The following is a 14,324-nucleotide window of genomic DNA, read 5'->3' as shown; positions in this document are numbered from 1 at the left end:
CTGCCAAAGCACGTTAAAAGTGCATTATCCTTTGTGTGCAGACTAGGCCCTGGTCTCTTTCTCCACAATGGAAATGGTAAATGATTGCTCGATTGATTGGCTGGCTGGATCCCGCATCTTATTTCTGCACCCATTTCTCTGAAGGAGCATGTCACCATTTCTGGGGTTTCCGGAAGCCTGAAAATATTTCAGGGGTTCCTTCATGGCAAAAAGGCTTGGGAATGGAGTCTCAAGAGGACAGGGGCCTCAGTGGGGTCCAATGATATATGGTTCATCCTCCAAAGGATCCATTGGCACTGATCACAGGGAAGGGGGGGCACACATGAGCATGTCCTCATGCATTTGCACCATGCAGGTGACTCAGTGACTCTGCTGCGGCAGGGAGTGAGGCAGTGTGTTTGTGTCTGCTCTGCCTCTCCATGCAGTGTTTTAACTCATGGGTGAGTTGTCTGCACAGGGCTAAAGTGCCATACTTCCTTATGCAGGGTATTTTCCACATTCAGATATTATGTATGATTCCGATTCCCACAAGTTTAATAAAAATTGTAGAGAGGGAGACTATGTATAAAAGAGCTACTTGAGCAACCAAAGGAAGGGTGGAGTATCAGCTCTGAACAAGTGCTTTAGCATTTCAGCAAACTTTTAAAACAATGAATCTCAAACAAATGTCTGCCTATCATTTGCAAAAGAGCCTCTTGTGTTGCAGAGTGGTAAGGCAGCAGACCTGAAACTCTGCCCATGAGGCTGGGAGTTCAATCCCAGCAGCCAGCCTCATTCCCTCTCATCTCTACCCTGGATGAGGAGTTAAAACACCCTTAATAGGTGTTTCTACTTTGAATAGAAAATCTATCAGAGTAGCTCCACACACTCTACATGTGTTGTAATCTGTATTGATCAGTTTTAGAGGTTATAAATGGAACGTCAGATCCATGAATCAAGGCAAGCTGGACGTGGTTAAACAAGAAATGAGAAGACTGAACATCGACATTTTAGGAATCAGTGAACTAAAATGGACAGGAATGGGTGAATTTAATTCAGATGACCATCAGGTATACTACTGTGGACAAGAATCTCGCAGAAGAAATGGAGTAGCATTCATAATTAATAAGAGAGTAGGAAAAGCAGTCTTGGGATACAATCCCCAAAATGACAGAATGATCTCAGTTCGAATCCAAGGCAAACCATTCAACATCACAGTGATCCAGGTCTACGCCCCAACCACTGCTGCTGAAGAGGATGAAGTTGATCAGTTCTATGAAGCCCTACAACACCTTCTAGAAGCAACGCCCAAAAATGATGTGCTTATCATCATGGGGGATTGGAATGCTAAAGTAGGAAGCCAAAAGATAACCGGGATAACAGGCAAGTTTGGCCTTGGAGTACAAAATGAAGCAGGGCACAGGCTGGTAGAATTTTGTCAAGAGAATACAATGGTCATAGCAAACACTCTTTTCCAGCAACCCAAGAGACGACTCTACACATGGACATCACCAGACGGTCAACACAGAAATCAGATTGACTATGTGCTCTGCAGCCAAAGATGGAAAAGTTCTATCCAGTCAATAAAAACAAGACCAGGAGCTGATTGTGGTTCAGATCATGAGCTTCTTGTTGCAAAATTTAGGCTTAAATTGAAGAAAGTAGGGAAAAGCACTAGGCCACTCAGGTATGAACTAAATCATATCCCTGACGAATACACAGTGGAGGTGACAAATAGATTTAAGGAATTAGATCTGATAGACAGAGTGCCTGAAGAACTATGGACGGAGGTTCGCAACATTGTACAAGAGGTAGCAACTAAAACCATCCCAAAGAAAAAGAAATGCAAGAAATCAAAATGGCTGTCTGAGGAAGCTTTACAAATAGCTAAGGAGAGAAGGGAAGTGAAAGGCAAGGGAGAAAGAGAAAGATACACCCAATTGAATGCAGAATTCCAGAGAAAAGCTAGAAGAGATAAGAATGCCTTCTTAAATGAACAGTGCAAACAAATAGAAGAAAACAATAGAATGGGGAGGACCAGAGATCTTTTCAAGAAAATTGGAGATATGAAGAGAACGTTTCATGCAAAGATGGGTATGATAAGGGACCAAAATGGTAGGGACCTCACAGAAGCGGAAGAGATCAAACAAAGGTGGCAAAATTATACAGAAGAACTATACAAGAGCGAGCTTAACATCCCTGATGACCACAATGGGGTAGTTACTGACCTGGAGCCAGACATCCTGGAATGTGAAGTCAAATGGGCCTTAGGAAGTCTGAGCAACAATAAAGCTAGTGGTAGTGACAGCATTCCAGTTGAACTATTCAAAATCTTAAAGGACGATGCAGTAAAAGTGCTACACTCAATATGCCAGCAAATTTGGAAAACTCAACAATGGCCACAGGATTGGAAAAGGTCAGTTTACATTCCAATCCCAAAGAAGGGCAATGCCAAAGAATGTTCAAACTACCGCACCATCGCACTAATTTCTCATGCTAGCAAAGTTATGCTCAAAATCCTACAAGCTAGGCTCCAGCAATATGTGGACCGAGAACTTCCAGAAGTACAGGCAGGATTTCGAAGAGGCAGAGGAACTAGAGATCAAATTGCCAACATACGCTGGATCATGGAGAAAGCTAGGGAGTACCAGAAGAACGTCTACTTCTGCTTCATTGACTATGCTAAAGCCTTTGATTGTGTGGAGCACAACAAATTGTGGCAAGTTCTTAAAGAGATGGGAATACCAGAGCATCTTATTTGTCTCTTGAGAAATTTATATGCAGGTCAAGAAGCAACAGTGAGAACTGAACATGGAATCACTGACTGGTTCAAAATTGAGAAAGGAGTTCGGCAAGGCTGTATACTGTCGCCTTGCCTATTTAACTTGTATGCAGAGCACATCATGAGAAATGCGGGATTAGAGGAGTCACAAATTGGGATCAAGATTGCAGGGAGAAATATCAACAACCTCAGATATGCAGATGATACCACTCTAATGGCAGAAAGTGAAGAGGAACTAAAGAGCCTGTTGATGCGGGTGAAGGAGGAGAGTGCCAAAGTTGGCTTGAAACTCAACATCAAGAAAACAAAGATCATGGCATCCGGCCCTCTCAATTCCTGGCAAATAGAAGGGGAAGAAATGGAGATAGTGACAGATTTTATTTTCCTGGGCTCCAAGATCACTGCAGATGGGGACTGCAGCAAAGAAATTAAAAGACGCTTGCTCCTGGGGAGGAAAGCTATGGCAAATCTAGACAGCATCCTAAAAAGCAGAGACATCACCCTGCCAACAAAAGTGCGTTTAGTCAAGGCTATGGTCTTCCCAGTTGCAATGTATGGCTGCGAAAGTTGGACCATAAGGAAGGCCGAGCGTCAAAGAATTGAGGCTTTTGAACTCTGGTGCTGGAGAAGACTCTTGCGAGTCCCTTGGACTGCAAGGCGAACAAACCAGTCAGTCCTAGAGGAGATCAGCCCTGACTGCTCTTTAGAAGGCCAGATCCTGAAGATGAAACTCAAATATTTTGGCCACCTCATGAGAAGGAAGGACTCCCTGGAGAAGAGCCTAATGCTGGGAGAGATCGAGGGCAAAAGAAGAAGGGGACGACAGAGAATGAGGTGGATGGATGGAGTTACTGAAGCAGTAGGTGCAAACTTAAATGGACTCCGGGGAATGGTAGAGGACAGGAAGGCCTGGAGGATCATTGTCCATGGGGTCGCGATGGGTCGGACACGACTTCGCACATAACAACAAGAGGTTATAAATATGGAAGAGTGAATGCTTTAGTTTCAGTATAAATAGAAGCAAATTAAACTTTGCCTTAAATATGTGACTGTAATTTCTGTTCTAGACTTAGTTAACGCACAAGTGACATTTAAGATTAGACGTTAGAACTAGAAGTGTATCATATTGGTAGGCATATATGTGTATATAAATATAAAATTACAACATTAGACACAATGCTGTAGAGAGAGGCACTGAGTGAATGATCTAGAACAGCGGTCCGCAAGCTTCCGCTTGTTGCGGACCGCTGCGGCGTAGTGGGCGGAGAGGGCGGCCCTGGGGCCCGTGCACGCGCGGCAGCACCAGCACAAACGCGCATGCGCGGACTGCCGCGCACAAGCGTTTGCGGCAGTCCATGCATGCACGTTTGCGCCACCGCCATGCCGGCAGCCGCTGCTTTCCCTCCCGGCCCCTCCGGACCGCGACCAAATCGGCTGCTAAAGTGGCCGATTAGCTTGCGGCTCGGCAAGCTTCTCTTCCCTCCCCTCCCGAAGCGAGAAGCTTGCTGGGCCACGAGCTAATCGGCCGCTTTGGCAGCCAATTTGCTCGCAGCCTGGCGAGCTTCTCGCTTCAGGGGGGAGAAGGAGCTGCGTCCCGGCCCAACAGCTGGCAGGGGCTCATGGGAATTATAGTCCATGGACATCTGGAGGACCACAGATTGACTACCCCTGATCTAGAGAATCCTTTGGGTGAAGATATTTTTTACCGGTACAATTGGGCTGAAGAGTGGTAAGGAAAGCTGCCACTGCTTTTTTTACACAGACAATGCATCCACCTGAAGAACTAGGTTTTCTGTCTCATTACCAATGCTTATTTTTTCCACACCAAATTTTTTTAGTCTTTAAAGTGCTACTGGACTGTTGCTCTTTTCTCCTGTGAATAGAGTAATAAGTGTTCAGTAGGTTCATCTTGGCAGTAGCATGTGCAAAAAGGATCTAGGATTCTTAGTAGACCATACATTGAACATGAGTCAGCAGTGTGACTCGATTTTGGGCTGTATCAAACGGAGTGTCATGTCCAGATCATGGGAGGCGATGTTACTGCTGTACTCTGCTCTGGTTTGGCCACACTTGGAGTACTGTGTTCAGGTTTGGGCACAGCAATTGAAGAGGGATGCTGACAAACTGGAGCATGTCCACAGGAGGGCAACAAAGATGGTGAGGGGATTGGAGACCAAGACGTATGAAGAAAGGTTGGGGGAGCTTGGTCTGTTTAGCCTAAAGAGGAGACGACTGAGAGGGGATCTGATAACCATCTTCAAGTATTTAAAAGGGTGCCATATAGAGGATGGAGCAGAATTGTTCTCTCTTGCCCCAGAGGGACAGGCCAGAACCAATGGGATGAAATTAATTCAAAAGAAATTCCATCTAAACATCCGGAAGAAGTTCCTGGCAGTTAGAGCAGTTTCTCAGTGGAACAGGCTTCCTCGGGAGGTTGTAGATTCTCCATCTTTGGAAATTTTTAAACAGAGGCTAGATAGTCATCTGATGGAGAGGCTGATTCTGTGAAGGCAAAGGGGTGACAGATTACAGTAGATGAGCGATTGGGATGTGAATGTCCTGCATAGTGCAAGGGGTTGGACTAGATGACCCATGAGTTCCCTTCCAACTCTATTATACTATTCTAGGTAGGAAACGTTAAAGGAAAAGGAGCAGGATTATTAAAGAATATATATATATTACTTCACATCATTCAGTAGTTTAGAAACTTCTATACCAGCCTTTTTCAATCTTTTGACTGTGGAAGTACCATGGAAGTGGTGGCAGCTGGCCACATCTCCCTGCCACAGCCCCAGAAATGAAATGCCACTAGAGGTGATGTCACCCAGACACTCCCCCTAGGTGTGACCAGGTCACATCCACTACCACAACACAGGAAGTGATGTCACCAGGCATCCCCCCCTTCTTCCTGCATCAACAGAATTGACATGTCTAACCCTACCTACATTTGACTGTCACATATTAATGTAATAACTACATTGATAGAGTTGCCAGCTTCCAGGAGACCTCCAAGAACTACAACTGATCTCCATTTCTATGTATTGTAATGGCTCACTTCACATCTGAGCCAGCAGCCTCAGTGGAATGAAACTTACGTCTCTGTCCTATAACCACATTTACACCCACAACAGATTGCAATCACATCTAGTCCACATAAGTACAGGACTGCCACTCTCTCTGTGCTCCACCATGACAGCTTCACTCATCTGAGCAGGGCTTTCTGCAGGTGCCATTCTGCAAATGGAAAAAAAATCAGAAACTTCTTGTACACATGAATGGCATGTCTTTCACACAGGCAATATGGCTGGAATACAACAAAATCATTCAAGAAAGATGTTTTGGTAAAGGAACTGGGGCTGTGGACTATATTAGAAGAAGAAGAAGAAGAAGAAGAAGAAGAAGAAGAAGAAGAAGAAGAAGAAGAAGAAGAAGAAGAAGAAGAAGAAGAAGAAGAAGAGTTGGTTCTTATGTGCTGCTTTTCTCTACCCAAAGCAGCTTACAGTCGCCTTCTCTTTCCTCTCCCCACAACAGACACCCTGTGAGGTGGGTGAGGCTGAGAGAGCCCTGATATCACTGCTTGGGCAGAACAGCTTTATCAGTGCCATTGCGAGCCCAAGATCACCCAGCTCAGTGGTCCCCAACCTTTTTTTCACCGGGGACTGGTCAACGCTTGACAATTTTACTGAGGCCCCGGGGGGGGGGGGGTAGTCTTTTGCTGAGGTTGCTGCCACCTGAGCCCCTGCTCCACTTGCTTTCCTGACGGTGCCCCTGACTTCCTGCCACCCGCTGGGGGGCAGTGCTGTGCCAAGGGGGAGCTCCAGCCATGGAGGCCGCTGGAGAGCACCAAAAGTGAGCTGGTGGCAGAGTGGCAGGGCAGCCCCCAAGACAGCAGCTAGGGAGAAGGACGAGGAGGAGCCGCGGCCCAGTACCAACTAATCTACGGACCGGTATCGGTCCCCGGACCGGGGGTTGGGGACCACTATTTTAAAGCACTCTGATATACTAATAGCAAATTCTAGTTAATTAAGGGTTAACCAATCTTCATTGTATGTCACGCTCCCTCAGTTTTCTTTCTGGCAGGGCTTTGAAAGTTTAACAACTTACACAACACGTATAAATCTGACTGCTGAGTTTTTGCCTGCCCTGCAGTTCTCAGAAATAATCGGGTTCCTTTGCCCAAGACAAATGATTGCCTCACATAAGTTCAACCTTATTAGAGGCTGTGTCGCTTTTAAAGGCAGGCAGGAAAACAGGCAATATGTTAGAAAGAAAACAGGTAGGCAGTGGCACATCTATCAACAGAACATATACCACAGAGTACATCGAGGAGTTGCTATATTTTACAATCCCGTAGCTTTCAAGTGGCCTTTAAATGTTTTATCCAGGATTGGGAGGACGAAGGTGACCTTTCAGTACGTCAGAGTTGCCCCATGGCCCCTTGTAGGCCTGACTTTGGGGCTGGCTGACTTTGGGGCGGACAGCTGCCTAACCTGTAGGGCAGCCTCAGTGAGAAAAAAAGAGTCTCCTGTCCCTACATTTCAAGAGAAATAAGGCCTTTCTTCTGCACCAACCCCTTACCTCTCCTCCCTTACTTCCCACCAACCCCTTACCTCCTCTTCACCAGCATCTACACCAACCAGCTGAAAAGGCTCTCTGGTGACATCTTACACTTTGAGTTTGGTGATGGATTCCCGTGGAGGGGAAGATAAGGGAAAGGCTGAGCTGATGGTGGAAGTAGGAGGATCATCAGAGGGGGAGTTGCAGAAAGGCAAGATGGTGGAGTAGCTTGCTGAATTGGTTTCCCCTGCAGCCTGGGCAATGCAGATTTCATGGAGCAGATGAGATGCTTCTGCAAGATGGTCTCAGCATGCAGAATGTGTTTTTGTGGGGAGCATAGAGCCCAGGAGATAGTAGCTGGGCATAAGCTGTGGAGCCCGTAGAGCAACAGGGGAAGGGTGCTTCAGTGACATCTAGTGATGTCAATGACCACCTGAACTTCCGGGAAAGGCTGCCTCAGACTGGGGGAGCACTCACATCACCCGAGGGTGCCATGTCACCCTGGTTGGGAATCCCTGTTCTAGTTTACATATTTATGAAAGCATTCATAGCTGTGTAAAAAAGTAGTGGCAGCTTTCCTCACCTCTTTTCAGCCAAATTGTTCCTCCTCTTCTATTAATTAAAGATTCTAAAAAATCCCCTGTTCTCTACGTATCATCCCCAAGGATTCTCTATGTCATTTACTCAGTTTGCACAGCCTGTTTATCTCTGTATTTCTCACTCCATGGCCTTATGTCTAATTGAGTAATTTCATATATACACAATGTGGCATATCACACCTAATTCAACCATACCTGCTGTTCTCATTCACCTGCTATTATTTACCTTCCAATGTCATTTGGCATCCGAAATCACTCCACTTTCCAATGATTAGGACAATGGACTTGCATTCTAGCCATAACTGAAGAAGTTAGCAGTGACTTGCAAAAGCTGCCTGCCACAGGTGCCATTAGACTCTTGCTCTTTTCTGCAGGCAGACTAACAGAGCTACTCATCTTGATCTATTCTGTTCAAAACAAGAGAAAGCCAAGTGATTTGTTTTGCTATGATATTTGTTTTGGATCAGAGCCATGCAGGGAGGGCATGGTGGCTCTCAGCAGCCCTGCCCTCCAGCCATCAGGGAAAGGAATTTCTAACTCTTTTATCTGAGATTCTTGTTGCTACTCTAAAGGATGGACTGCAGAATGACCTCTGTGACATCCTACATCATTGTAAAGTAGAGCAACACGTGTTCTGTCTCAGGCTGTCCAGGCATTCTGTCCAGTTATGAGCATTGCAGTTTCAATGCTGTCATAAACTTGCACATACCTATAACACAAAGGAATCTTGTGGCATCTTAAAGACTAACATCAACTTCCATTAGCTAGAATGCAGTCCATCAAATGGCTGAAATGCATCCTCAGTAGATAATCTGACAGATATTTGCTGACAGAGGATTCACTTCAGATATCTCCCTAGCCCACCAAAGCATTGGTTGCAATCAATTGGTTAAACATCAAGATGCCACAGAGACTCCTTCCTTCCTTCCTTCCTTCCTTCCTTCCTTCCTTCCTTCCTTCCTTCCTTCCTTCCTTCCTTCCTTCCTTCCTTCCTTCCTTCCTTCTTTAAGTGCATACAGAGATGATGGAGGGCTGTAAGGGCAGGCCCAGCACAAGTAATAGGCCCAGAGCCAATTTAAGGACTCGTGGGGCTCTAGCAGATCACAGTTGGTGCTTTTACTCCCAGGAATAGTTGGAACTTTGGAAGCAACTGACAGCTTCACTTTGCTGAAAAAATTTCTCAAGCCTTGGTGGGATGTGTGAGCACAATATCCCAAAATCTAAGGCGATCTTCACATTTATGTGGCTTGTGGTCTGCACACATGCTTAATGAGGGATGTGCATGTTCAGTTACTAACAGGGCATGCATACTGCCCTTTTTTTGTTCATGCAGTCCACAAACACTGTAAACACCCCCTAGTACCACAAACACAATCACAGTGTGAAGGCCTCCTAATCATATAGCACTGTGGGAGCCCTGGAGCCACGGGTCCTGTAGTACCTGCTACATGAGCTACTATGACAAGCTGCTTCTGTGTAAGGGTGTATATAAATGAAGCAAACCCTTTTGTCCCTTCATTTTTGTTCTCTTTTATTTAGGCAAATGAGATGCTTCTTTTCAACAAGAAAATTACAGCAGACGAAACATGTGCCAGGGGACTTGTGACTGAGGTTTTTGCTGACAATACTTTTCAGGGACAAGTTTGGACAAGGCTGAAATCATATGCAAATCTTCCTAAAAGTGTATGTTATAACTATCCATGGTGGAATACTGCACACGCATCATTAGTCATTACCGTGGGGCATATATTAACAGAGACGTATGCGCTTCTTCAGTCACCAGTGCCCAACGAAAGTGCCCATTGTATATTCACTCATTAATCCTATATTAAAGGAACAGGATATTATTTTCTCCAGCCAGTTGCTAACCCTGCCCAAAAAGAGAGAGGAAAGTCTATGGTTCTCTAAAAAGACCAAAGCACAGGAAAACGGCTTTAGGGTAACTGTGAGCACCATGAAACAATAGTCTACAATTACAAGTTGTTGTTGTTGTTGTTGTTGTTAGGTGCGAAGTTGTGCCTGACCCATTGCAACCCCATGGACAATGATCCTCCAGGCCTTCCTGTCCTCTACCATTCCCTGGAGTCCATTTAAGTTTGCACCGACTGCTTCAGTGATTCCATCCAGCCACCTCATTCTCTGTCGTCCCCTTCTTCTTTTGCCCTCGATCGCTCCCAGCATTAGGCTCTTCTCCAGGGAGTCCTTCCTTCTCATGAGGTGGCCAAAGTATTTGAGTTTCCTCTTCAGGATCTGGCCTTCTAAAAAGCAGTCATGGCTGATCTCCTCGAGGATTGACCGGTTTGTTCGCTTTGCAGTCCAAAGGACTCGCAAGAGTCTTCTCCAGCACCAGAGTTCAAAAGCCTCAATTCTTTGCCCTCTATTAGAACATCCCTCAAAGAAAAGCTAAAATATTCTGCACCTTCTAAGCAGTCTTTGAAAGCAGTTTCTTGTACCCCTTAGGTCAGTATCTATTTCTTAAGGTTACCAAAGCATGAATTACAGTTTATTATTGCTCACTTGCTCTAAAAGGCAACTTTGTGATGCTTAAGATCTCTTTATGGTTCAGTAAAATGCATCCAGCTTATACAACAAAATGGACTCTTAAACCTGATTAAAAGCTTGGCCACTCACTATACGTCTCTCAAAAACTGAGAGCTGTCATGGCCATGATTACTGAAATGTGATAACTACTATCCAGCATTCTGCTTTGGCTCCCATTAAATTTTATAACAAAAATCCATACAGAGGATAGCATTGCAGTCACCTAAGACATAATAATAAATTATCTGTAATATTCTTCACCAAATGAGTGGGGCTGATCTACTGCCAGAGCTGCTGAGAACCAGTATAAATACCAAGAAAAACATTCCTTCGCTCTCACATGTTTAAAGGGGAAAAGCAGGGGACGGAAGAATTTCCCCGTGCTTAATAGGGCAGAAAGCATCTCTAGGAATCTGTAATCACTCACTGTAACCCTTCACTTATATAGAAAAGCTAGTAAGTGCTCTCTTGATGCACAAGAGCTCTTGATCTCATTTCAAGTTAAGCGGAACTTTCAAATGAGTAATTAGAGATTCCTAGAGAGGCATCTTGATGTTGCTGAAGCCCTGAGATTAGAGACATTGTACAGGTGAGAGCAAAATGAAGTAGAGAGCCAGGTTGGTGTAGCAATTAAGAGGAGCAGCCTCTAATCTGGAGAACCGGGTTTGATTCCCCACTCCTCTGCCACATGCAGCCAGCTGGGTGACCTTGGGCCAGTCATAGTTCTCTAGCAGCTGTCTCAGCCACACCAACCTCACAGGGTATCTGTAGAGGGGAGAAGAAGGGAAGACAAACGTAAGCCGCTTTGAGACTCCGGGTAATTAAAAACAGGGTACAAAACCCCAGCTTTTCTAGATGGACTTCTCAGCTCTCCCCTTCCAGCTCAAGAGTGGAGAATTTTGTATCCCTGATCTTTCTCTCACCTGATCTCAGCAGCCTTGCATGTATCTGTATACAGCAGTGGTCCCCAACCTTTTTATCACCGGGGACTGGTCAACACTTCACAATTTTACTGAGGCCCGGGGGGGGGTAGTCTTTTGCCGAGGGATGTTGCCGCCGCCTGAGACCCCGCTCCACTAGCTTTCCCACTGGCGCCCCTGACTTCCCGCCGCCTGGAGAACACCAAAGGTGAGCTGGCAGCAGAGTGGTAGGGCAGCCCCCGAGGCAGCAGTCGGGGAGGAGGATAAGGAGGAGCCGCGGCCCGGTGCCGACTGATCCATGGACCAGTACCGGTCCCAGGCCCGGGGGTTGGGGACTGCTGGTATACAGCACATTAGACTAGTTGGCATCTAATCTAAAAATAAAAACAAATAAACTAGTGCAATGGTCCCCAACCTTTTTAAGCTGGTGGGAATAACTACAAAATGGCTGTTGCAGGAGGTAGAGCTAACCACAAAATAGCTGCCACTTTTTACCTTCTTATGCTGTGGTAACCGCTGCTGCCAAAGTGATGTTTTTAAAAATCAGTACAGTCAAACCAGTGACGAATCAGAAACCTTGCTGGGCAAAAGCCTCAATTGGCTTCACCCACTTTCTAAAACTACTTGGCAGGCACCACAAAAATTGTGGTAGCATGATGCCCACAGGTGACCTCAGAACTAATGACTCGATTTTGAAAGCAGGGGAAACTGTTCAGAAACTACTATATAGTTCCCATTCACCAACTGCTGATTGTGCAGGGGAATTTGCTGGTGACATTTGCAGCAGATCATGTCTTTTCGATTGCAGAAATTTAAAATGTGTGGGTTTGCCTTCATAACTGATTTCCCCCCATTTTCTTTCTAATCTCTAAACAGTTAATGAGAAGTGTAGAAAAATAAATCCTGCATGCAGTCAGTTTGCAAGAGAGTAAGCTGCTTGTGAAAAAAATATTTTCAGATGACATCAATCAACAATGGCCTCCACAGCTTCTTGCAGAAGAAATCAAAACTGTAATATTTATCAGATATACTTTTCCTTTCCCATCACTGAATTTACATTTGTATCTACATTTTGCATGAATTTTCAGCTTTTTTACATGTGTCACCTGATAGAATGTCATGATCACCAAGAGAATGCATTTCTCATCTAGATAATTTGTGTAAAGATTGGCTTTGCAGTGCCAGTCAAGATTTTTCTGCAGCACTGAGTCCTTGCAGCAAATGAGAGAATTTGGCTTATGAATCCAGTGGTACCAATAGCTCATCGATATTATGATGAGAGGTCCTCAGAGAATCATTCTGTCTAATGGGTGGTTGAAAGGTGAGAGTTTCTGTAGACTTGAAGACTTTCTAGGTATGTGGGGTTAAGTGAGAGCTCCCCAGGGGTTATACAGCCTTTTCCAGAGGTTCAGATGGCTGCTGACATCACAAGACGTCATTAGAGCCCACTACTCCTGTTGCTCTACAGGCCTAGTCTCTTTATCCACAAAACGGTAAATGATTGATCAATTGATTGGCTGGCTTCTGCATCTGATTCAATTGCATCTGCACCCAATTCTGGGGTTCAGGAAACCTTTCCAGGGTCATCAATAAACCCCAGGGCTTCATGAACTCCTGGTTGAGAAAGCCTTCCCTAGAGCAGGGGTAGTCAACCTGTGGTTGCATGGCCACCTGGGGATACTAAGTAAGAATAAATGGTAGGCTATACATATTTTAAGCAAATAAAACTACTAATTTGTATGCGAACTTGATCCTGTCAGAATTCATCTGTAACAACTTCTTAAAGGGTGGGGGGAACCTTTATTATTTGGTTTCTAGAGTGGAAATACAACATTAAGTAGTACAAAGAAAACTGTCTTTGAAAGTTTACAAAGGATCCCCATTGTGATAACTCTGCTATACCTACTATGCCCCTCCAAGAGCCATAATAAAGCACCCAAGATACTGTATACTACAATATCATTAGCATTTTAAAAAGTTTGTAATAAATGTGTAGTCAAACATTTGATATAACAACAAAAGAAATGACAGTTCTAAAATGATCCCTGTTTTATTTCCTTTCTGTTTGTTCCTATAAATTCTTTGCAAAGGAAGCATGTGCCAAAACATAAAGAATTTTGAGGGTTGTGGGTTGTTCTTTTTTTTTTTTTTTAGGTTTCTAGCCTTTTAGCCTGCAAAAAAAAGGCCCAAGTTTTAGTGGATTGGGTTAAGACATCAGACTCCTTCTGTCTTACATAAACAGAAGGATATTTGCTTTCTTTGCATAATTCACTCTAAAAACAGAATGTATATTATCTTATATGTATGGGGGGGGGGGAGAACCTGCAATATACTTTGGCCTTTATAATGGATTTAAAGTTGCAGGGGGAATCTTACAAAGGTCTCAGACTTATATAAAGAACATGGTGGTGGAAAGTGTCAAATCACGGCCAATTTATGGCAACCCTCATAGAGTTTTCAAGACAATAGACATTCTTGGATGGGTTTCTACCATCTGCCTCTGCATAGTAACCATGGACTTCCTTGATGGTCTCCCATCCAAGTCCAAAATAGGGCCAACCCTGCTTAGCTTTCAAGATCTGACAGATTGGACTAGCCAGGTCAGGGTGTAAGGAACCTAGGTGCACAGATTTACCTAGAATTATTCTTTGTTTTCAGATCTTCTGTGCCACTGTTGTTCTGTAGCACTCTTTGCCACTTGGTATTTAACTCCCTTTTATGAATAGTGATGCACTGAATTCATTTTTTGATGAGAAAATTGCCTTGGGAGGATACAGTTGAAGAGATCACCAAAATAACTTGTTACTTCCACATATTCTTTTGTACTAGTTCACAGGTGCTGCCCTCTGAATTGTTGTCTTTTCAGCACCCTTTTAAAAAGGGATTCTGTAAATCTTGAGATCTTTTCCTGGGACTATGCTGCATTGAATAATATGGGATGAAGCA

At 44.5% G+C, this 14,324-nt stretch overlaps 1 pseudogene across 1 annotated transcript in view; it reads left to right on the top strand.

The window, feature by feature from the left end:
• LOC143844162 (uncharacterized) overlaps positions 1 to 13,496 on the top strand; it is a 39,878-nt pseudogene extending 26,382 nt beyond the window's left edge. Inside the window, exons 4-5 of the transcript XR_013233831.1 lie at positions 9,457 to 9,735; positions 12,255 to 13,496. The product of XR_013233831.1 is annotated as an uncharacterized LOC143844162 (transcript). The remainder of the gene's footprint in view (positions 1 to 9,456; positions 9,736 to 12,254) is intronic.
• Positions 13,497 to 14,324: the final 828 nt, after the last annotated feature.

This window comes from Paroedura picta, chromosome 9, assembly GCF_049243985.1.
Source record: "Paroedura picta isolate Pp20150507F chromosome 9, Ppicta_v3.0, whole genome shotgun sequence".
Taxonomy (NCBI): Eukaryota; Metazoa; Chordata; class Lepidosauria; order Squamata; family Gekkonidae; genus Paroedura; species Paroedura picta.
This window is presented reverse-complemented; position numbering and strand designations above follow the sequence as displayed.